The sequence below is a fragment of the Bombina bombina genome, unplaced genomic scaffold (assembly GCF_027579735.1).
Source record: "Bombina bombina isolate aBomBom1 unplaced genomic scaffold, aBomBom1.pri scaffold_640, whole genome shotgun sequence".
Classification (NCBI taxonomy): Eukaryota; Metazoa; Chordata; class Amphibia; order Anura; family Bombinatoridae; genus Bombina; species Bombina bombina.
The window spans coordinates 65,915-75,871 of record NW_026512213.1 but is presented as its reverse complement, the minus strand read 5'-3'; the positions used below and the strand labels follow the sequence as shown (position 1 = coordinate 75,871).

General features: G+C 31.8%; 1 non-coding gene across 1 annotated transcript; it reads right to left on the bottom strand.

Moving 5' to 3' along the window:
• Positions 1-3,037: 3,037 nt before the first annotated feature.
• LOC128644174 (U5 spliceosomal RNA) lies at positions 3,038-3,153 on the bottom strand. The gene has a single exon (XR_008399941.1). It is a non-coding gene; the product is annotated as a U5 spliceosomal RNA (small nuclear RNA).
• Between the last annotated feature and the right edge of the window lie 6,804 nt (positions 3,154-9,957).

Sequence of the window (9,957 nt, the reverse complement as noted above, 5' to 3'; positions counted from 1 at the left end):
TTTGTTTGAGTATTCTCCTGCTTCTTTTGTTGTTTTTCCCATACCTTTTAATTTCCTCTCCCTCCATTCTGGGGCCTGGCTGATTGACCAGCATAGGAAGGCTCAGGCAGTTAGCGAGGTTAGTTACTATTAGCATCGAGATCTAGATGTTATCTTCCTTTTCTTTTCCTTTTTCTTTTTCTTTTTTTTTTCTTTTTCTTTCCTTGCTAATGTTTACACCTTGGTTGGAAGTTTTTCCTTTTACACAATGCTTTTTACTTATCAAGTTTACTAGGTGTTAATTTATTGTGTTAATGAAGAAATGTTTTTTTTCCTATTATGTAACCAAAGTGATTACAATTGACTTCCCTCTTTCTTTCTGTACCCCGGATTGATATGTCAATAAAAAACAAAATTAAAAAAAAACAAAACAAAAAAACCCCCCACATATAACCGTTTTTTTTAAGAGGGTCACAAGTATATACTTTTAATACACATTTGTATTGGTATTTTCATGGTAATGCAGAATTTTCCCTTATTCTTAAAATAGAAGAAACAAAGTATCCAGCACTGTAATTAGATTAAATAAAATATAACAATCCCTGAAGAATTCACATTAAAGGAACAAACTAAATTAGTTTTGTGCTTGGCAGTATATGGCCAATGTAATCACCACGTGTTTAATGTCACTTTTAAGCAACTTTCTAATATACTCCTATTATCATTTTGTTTTCGTTCTCTTGCTATCTTTATTTGAAAATGGGCCAGCGCCTAAACGCATATTCTTGCTTTAAAAAAACAAAACAAACAAAAAAACAAAAAAAAACAACATATCAGGAGAACGAAGTAAAATTTATATTAGGAGTAAATTAGAATGTTGCTTAAAATTACATAAAAAGCAAGTGGAGGTATCATTAGAAATGGCTCAGGATGGTAGAACTATCTATATGTCCCCAGGAAATGCAAACAATCTGTATACTAACTCAATAAAAGACATCATAATAAAAAACAATAGTACTCTGCTTTAGATGCGAATTATAAATTGTGCGTATTCTATTCATCCTTTATTTGCACCATCTCTACCACCAGCCAGCTTTACATCACTAGCCTCCAAAAATTAGATTTTATACAATCTTTTGTGTCTGAAATCTTCAGGGAAAAGCTGCGTAGTGAAGGCTAAAGTTGTCTGCAGAAACTAACAAGCTGAGGGTGAGGAGTGAATGAGATTTTATTTACTGAGGTTACTAATGTAGTGACACCTTAATAACACAAATGTGTGTATTTCACAATAACACCGATTATAGATATAAAAATAAGGAAACAAACATTGTATGTGTTAAATTGTCTAAAATCAAAACTAAGGGTGCTGCTGGGAAATTATTCTAGAAAAAGCTGTTTAATTGCGAGTGACATCAGATTCTGACATGCGCACTTAACAAATCCCAAAACAAGCTAGAACATTTAAATTGTGATATAAAGACGGACTCAGTACAATTTATTCAGCTAAAACAAACTATTTTGTTTTCGTTCACTTATAATTGTTATGGTCTGAATCTGTTAAATAATAAAATGCAAAAGTGTAAAACGTATTGATCTCCAGAACTTTAAACCTTAGGTTTACAAAATAGAATTTTGTAATATGCAATTTAACAAAGCTGGCACAGAAATCGTTGGAAAAATGTTTATGAATAACAGGACTATAAATCTTGACTTCAAGTAATACATACATTTGTAAAATGAACAGAATTATTTGTTTACATTGTATTCTGTTAAATTACTAGAAGTCTCAAGATTAATTTGATTTAAGTATTAATGAATCTTATTTTTATACACATTAGTAAGCCTGCTTTACATCGCCGGCCTCCAAAAATTCCTTTATAAAAAGGGGGTGTTCTTTGCCTTCTCCTAGTGGAGATTCTAACAATTACACTGGAAGTTACTGAGCTGCTTCTCTGCAGAGTCTAAAAAGCTGAGGGTGAGGACTGAATTACGCTTTTTTTTTACTGGGGTTGATGCGTTACAATTGTCATATGTAAATAATATGTAAATAAGGGAGTCGGGTCGTCATGCTGGACATGAAGTGTCACAATACAGTGCTCTGATGTTTCTTCGGATTTGTAACTGTCTTGTTATCCTTGCGACACAAACAACCTCCAGAAATGTGTTAAAAACGTTTACATTATTATATAATCATAGACTCTGACGCTAAAAACAAATAACAAAGAAACCTGAGCAAACTGTTTTTATTCATTTTAAATCAATAATAAAGCATGAAAGTGTTAACACGTATTGATTTACACATAAAACGGTATGTTTATAAAAGTGAATTTAGGATTTTAACTGCAAAGATATTTCTGCAGACACCGCAGGACAATGGTTTCCATCCATTGATTTGTCTACCCAGTACATAACCAGTAATAATAGGTTGCACTCCCCTATAACGAACAGCTGCTACTGACAAACTCATATTTTTCTTTTTGTCCTTATTCAAACACACCAACACCCTTTGTATCACTGACTTCCAATAACTCTTCTATAGGTTCTCCTGTAGAAAATGGTTGTACTTTTTGTTAAGGCTTCTGTCACGAGTGACGTCAGATTCAGACATGCACACTTCCGATTCACACATGCACACTCAACCAACCCCAGAAATGTTCTAAACATTTTAACTACAATATAAAGACAGACTCGTCCAGAATTATAAACCTAATATTTACATCAAACGAATTTAGGATTTTTTTAAAAAGGCGTGGGTATCGCTAGGAAACTGTTCAGAGGAACATCCCTCAGGTTGGTTAGTTTGTGAGGACAGAAACACAGTGACAGTCAGGTACATATCATGGGGTCCACAATCAGAAAACGCTTTGCATTGGCGTCTGGATATGCATATAATGACGCGCTCATGGCCTGGCTGTACATTAATAGCTAAAGCCATTATATAGATGCTTTGAGTTGTAAACTCTCCAATTAAAACTGTTTATTATTTATGTAAGATTCATTAATCACTACATGGTAATGTTCATGACGTAAAGTTTGTCTATTGTTAGCATGAATTAGTAGCTCTGCATGTAGCAGATCCTCAAAAAAATGATTAAAACTCATAGTTGTTCCTCTCCATGGAAATCTTTAGTAAAAGGCAAAAGATTTATTCAATCTGAAGAGAAATCAGAGTTTACGAATATATTTATAAAAAGCCTGTTCCTCTTCACATGCTATTGATAATGTGGAAGTTTCTACCTTACTTCAATTGCCTCACAGACTGAAATAATACAAAGTAAAGGCTGTTAGTGCAGATTCAGACAGATCTAGATGTAAATAATTATACTTCTGTATAAATTGCCTCACAGACTGAAATAATACAAAATAAAGGATATTAGTGCAGATACAGACAAATCTAGATGTAAATAATTATACTTCTGTATTAAATTGCCTCACAGACTGAAATAATACAAATTAAAGGCTATTAGTGCAGATTCAGACAGATCTAGATGTAAATAATTATACTTCTGTATTAAATTGCCTCACAGACTGAAATAATACAAATTAAAGGATATTCGTGCAGATTCAGACAGATCTAGATGTAAATAATTATACTTCTGTATAAATTGCCTCACAGACTGAAATAAAACAAAGTAAAGGCTATTAGTGCAGATTCAGACAGATCTAGATGTAAATAATTATAATTCTGTATAAAATTGCCTCACAGACTGAAATAATACAAATTAAAGGCTATTAGTGCAGATTCAGACAGATCTAGATGTAAATAATTATACTTCTGTAGTAAATTGCCTCACAGACTGAAATAATACAAATTAAAGGCTGTTAGTGCAGATTCAGACAGATCTAGATGTAAATAATTATACTTCTGTATTAAATTGCCTCACAGACTGAAATAATACAAAGTAAAGGCTATTAGTGCAGATTCAGACAGATCTAGATGTAAATAATTATACTTCTGTATTAAATTGACTCACAGACTGAAATAATACAAAGTAAAGGCTATTAGTGCATTCAGACAGATCTAGATGTAAATAATTATACTTCTGTATTAAATTGCTTCACAGACTGAAATAATACAAATTAAAGGCTGTTAGTGCAGATTCAGGCAGATCTGGATGTAAATAATTTTACTTCTGTATTAAATTGCCTCACAGACTGAAATAATACAAATTAAAGGCTGTTAGTGCAGATTCAGACAGATCTGGATGTAAATAATTATACTTCTGTATTAAATTGCCTCACAGACTGAAATAATACAAATTAAAGGCTGTTAGTGCAGATTCAGACAGATCTGGGTGTAAATAATTTTACTTCTGTATTAAATTGCCTCACAGACTGAAATAATACAAAGTAAAGGCTATTAGTGCAGATTCAGACAGATCTAGATGTAAATAATTATACTTCTGTATTAAATTGCCTCACAGACTGAAATAATACAAATTAAAGGCTGTTAGTGCAGATTCAGACAGATCTAGATGTAAATAATTATACTTCTGTATTAAATTGCCTCACAGACTGAAATAATACAAATTAAAGGCTGTTAGTGCAGATTCAGGCAGATCTGGATGTAAATAATTATACTTCTGTATTAAATTGCCTCACAGACTGAAATAATACAAATTAAAGGCTGTTAGTGCAGATTCAGAAAAATCTGGATGTAAATAATTATACTTCTGTATTAAATTGCCTCACAGACTGAAATAATACAAATTAAAGGCTGTTAGTGCAGATTCAGACAGATCTGGGTGTAAATAATTATACTTCTGTATTAATTGCCTCACTGACTGAAATAATACAAAGTAAAGGCTATTCAGACAGATCTAGATGTAAATAATTATACTTCTGTATTAAATTGCCTCACAGACTGAAATAATACAAATTAAAGGCTGTTAGTGCAGATTCAGACAGATCTAGATGTAAATAATTATACTTCTGTATTAAATTGCCTCACAGACTGAAATAATACAAATTAAAGGCTGTTAGTGCAGATTCAGACAGATCTGGATGTAAATAATTATACTTCTGTATTAAATTGCCTCACAGACTGAAATAAAACAAAGTAAAGGCTATTAGTGCAGATTCAGACAGATCTAGATGTAAATAATTATAATTCTGTATTAAATTGCCTCACAGACTGAAATAATACAAAGTAAAGGCTATTAGTGCAGATTCAGACAGATCTAGATGTAAATAATTATACTTCTGTATTAAATTGCCTCACAGACTGAAATAATACAAATTAAAGGCTGTTAGTGCAGATTCAGACAGATCTAGATGTAAATAATTATACTTCTGTATTAAATTGCCTCACAGACTGAAATAATACAAAGTAAAGGCTATTAGTGCAGATTCAGACAGATCTGGGTGTAAATAATTATACTTCTGTATTAAATTGCCTCACAGACTGAAATAATACAAAGTAAAGGCTATTAGTGCAGATTCAGACAGATCTAGATGTAAATAATTATACTTCTGTATTAAATTGCCTCACAGACTGAAATAATACAAATTAAAGGCTGTTAGTGCAGATTCAGACAGATTTAGATGTAAATAATTATACTTCTGTATTAAATTGCCTCACAGACTGAAATAATACAAATTAAAGGCTGTTAGTGCAGATTCAGACGGATCTGGATGTAAATAATTATACTTCTGTATTAAATTGCCTCACAGACTGAAATAATACAAATTAAAGGCTGTTAGTGCAGATTCAGACAGATCTAGATGTAAATAATTATACTTCTGTATTATATTGCCTCACAGACTGAAATAATACAAAGTAAAGGATATTAGTGCAGATTCAGACAGATCTAGATGTAAATAATTATACTTCTGTATTAAATTGCCTCACAGACTGAAATAATACAAAGTAAAGGCTATTAGTGCAGATTCAGACAGATCTAGATGTAAATAATTATACTTCAGTATTAAATTGCTTCACAGACTGAAATTATACAAATTAAAGGCTGTTAGCGCAGATTCAGGCAGATCTGGATGTAAATAATTATACTTCTGTATTAAATTGCCTCACAGACTGAAATAATACAAATTAAAGGCTGTTAGTGCAGATTCAGACAGATCTGGATGTAAATAATTATACTTCTGTATTAAATTGCCTCACAAACTGAAATAATACAAATTAAAGGCTGTTAGTGCAGATTCAGACAGATCTGGGTGTAAATAATTATACTTCTGTATTAAATTGCCTCACAGACTGAAATAATACAAATTAAAGGCTGTTAGTGCAGATTCAGACAGATTTAGATGTAAATAATTATACTTCTGTATTAAATTGCCTCACAGACTGAAATAATACAAATTAAAGGCTGTTAGTGCAGATTCAGACGGATCTGGATGTAAATAATTATACTTCTGTATTAAATTGCCTCACAGACTGAAATAATACAAATTAAAGGCTGTTAGTGCAGATTCAGACAGATCTGGATGTAAATAATTATACTTCTGTATTATATTGCCTCACAGACTGAAATAATACAAAGTAAAGGCTATTAGTGCAGATTCAGACAGATCTAGATGTAAATAATTATACTTCTGTATTAAATTGCTTCACAGACTGAAATAATACAAATTAAAGGCTGTTAGCGCAGAGTCAGGCAGATCTGGATGTAAATAATTATACTTCTGTATTAAATTGCCTCACAGACTGAAATAATACAAATTAAAGGCTGTTAGTGCAGATTCAGACAGATCTGGATGTAAATAATTATACTTCTGTATTAAATTGCCTCACAGACTGAAATAATACAAATTAAAGGCTGTTAGTACAGATTCAGACAGATCTGGGTGTAAATAATTATACTTCTGTATTAAATTGCCTCACAGACTGAAATAATACAAAGTAAAGGCTATTAGTGCAGATTCAGACAGATCTAGATGTAAATAATTATACTTCTGTATTAAATTGCCTCACAGACTGAAATAATACAAATTAAAGGCTGTTAGTGCAGATTCAGACAGATCTAGATGTAAATAATTATACTTCTGTATTAAATTGCCTCACAGACTGAAATAATACAAATTAAAGGCTGTTAGTGCAGATTCAGGCAGATCTGGATGTAAATAATTATACTTCTGTATTAAATTGCCTCACAGACTGAAATAATACAAATTAAAGGCTGTTAGTGCAGATTCAGACAGATCTGGATGTAAATAATTATACTTCTGTATTAAATTGCCTCACAGACTGAAATAATACAAATTAAAGGCTGTTAGTGCAGATTCAGACAGATCTAGATGTAAATAATTATACTTCTGTATTAAATTGCCTCACAGACTGAAATAATACAAATTAAAGGCTGTTAGTGCAGATTCAGACAGATCTAGATGTAAATAATTATACTTCTGTATTAAATTGCCTCACAGACTGAAATAATACAAATTAAAGGCTGTTAGTGCAGATTCAGACCGATCTGGATGTAAATAATTATACTTCTGTATTAAATTGCCTCACAGACTGAAATAATACAAATTAAAGGCTATTAGTGCAGATTCAGACAGATCTAGATGTAAATAATTATACTTCTGTATTAAATTGCCTCACAGACTGAAATAATACAAATTAAAGGCTGTTAGAGCAGATTCAGACAGATCTAGATGTAAATAATTATACTTCTGTATTAAATTGCCTCACAGACTGAAATAATACAAAGTAAAGGCTATTAGTGCAGATTCAGACAGATCTAGATGTAAATAATTATACTTCTGTATTAAATTGCTTCACAGACTGAAATAAAACAAAGTAAAGGCTATTAGTGCAGATTCAGACAGATCTAGATGTAAATAATTATAATTCTGTATTAAATTGCCTCACAGACTGAAATAATACAAAGTAAAGGCTATTAGTGCAGATTCAGACAGATCTAGATGTAAATAATTATACTTCTGTATTAAATTGCCTCACAGACTGAAATAATACAAATTAAAGGCTGTTAGTGCAGATTCAGACAGATCTAGATGTAAATAATTATACTTCTGTATTAAATTGCTTCACAGACTGAAATAATACAAAGTAAAGGCTATTAGTGCAGATTCAGACAGATCTAGATGTAAATAATTATACTTCTGTATTAAATTGCTTCACAGACTGAAATAATACAAATTAAAGGCTGTTAGTGCAGATTCAGGCAGATCTGGATGTAAATAATTATACTTCTGTATTAAATTGCCTCACAGACTGAAATAATACAAATTAAAGGCTGTTAGTGCAGATTCAGACAGATCTGGATGTAAATAATTATACTTCTGTATTAAATTGCCTCACAGACTGAAATAATACAAATTAAAGGCTGTTAGTGCAGATTCAGACAGATCTGGATGTAAATAATTATACTTCTGTATTAAATTGCCTCACAGACTGAAATAATACAAATTAAAGGCTGTTAGTGCAGATTCAGACAGACCTGGGTGTAAATAATTATACTTCTGTATTAAATTGCCTCACATACTGAAATAATACAAAGTAAAGGCTATTAGTGCAGATTCAGACAGATCTAGATGTAAATAATTATACTGCTGTATAAATTGCCTCACAGACGGAAATAATACAAAGTAAAGGCTGTTAGTGCAGATTCAGACAGATCTAGATGTAAATAATTATACTTCTGTGTTAAATTGCCTCACAGACTGAAATAAAACAAAGTAAAGGCTATTAGTGCAGATTCAGACAGATCTAGATGTAAATAATTATACTTCTGTATTAACTTGCCTCACAGACTGAAATAATACAAAGTAAAGCAAAGTGTATCGACTAAAATAGGAGAGGAACAGCTTAAGGGAGATTGACTTTACTGACTGGGAAGGTTATAGGGGGTTGGGGGCTTGGCGTAGCCCCTTCCTTTGGATAGCACAGCTATAGCAGGACAATAGAAGAAGGGATGGGCAGTGTAGATAAGCTGCAACTAGCTGATCCTAAATAGGCTAGCACAGGGATTGGCCAGGAGGGGGAGAGGGGGTATGAACAGGAGTTGAAGAAATTAACTGCCTATAAAGATGATTGCACAATGCTTGGAGCTCACAATAATTATTTTCTTTTCTCAGAGCAATGCAGTTTTCTTTGTTGCAGAAATGGCTCCAAGGAACAGGATAATTGCTAAGAAATTGGGAAAGAACTTTGTATACTGAAGTCTCATTCATTGTTACATTTCTAGCTGGTAATGTATAAATAGGTTCTACAGCTTAAAGCTGTGATTTAATAGCGTATTTTATACCTGTAATTTAATATCAAATAGATCATTGTATCCTATATAATATTCATGGTAGCATTGATTCAATTTACCACTGTAGAAAGGGTTTTTGTTTTTTATACTCATAAGCTATTTTTAGTTACTGGTAAATGTTTTGAAATTGATTGTGGCCAGATCAGACTCATTATGCTGTACTTGTTGATATATTGAATTGTTAATAGGTATAAAATGCTCTGGTTGATTATTTAGTCAGTGTTTTTACATGTTTGTTTAAAATTAGGAGCCAGTAATAATATTTAGGAGCCAGGCATATCTTCTGGAGCCAGACAGTTAGATTTGTATATAGATATATGGATAATAACCCTTTAGGAGCCGGGGGTAAAAGTTCTAGGAGCCAGTGGCTCTCAGGCTCCTGGGATTGTTGAGCCCTAATTTAAGTCATATATAACTATTTCGGTTAGATAGCTAAATTATACCTCCTGGAAATTATAGTAGCTTTAATATTTACTAGCTATATGTTATATAAGCCATATTCCAAATTCGTTAAGGTTACTGGCTAATCATAAATTGTTCTATCTAGTAACATTAAATGGTGATATTTTATAGTTAAGTTATTTTGAGGTAAAGTCATTTCCTAATAATAACGTGACCATATCCAGGATACAGGCGATTTAATTGAATATTAATTAATCTAATTAACCTTACTTTATATTATAATTTTTATATGGTAATAATCAATTTATATATATGGTCATAACCAATAGTCTATTTACTG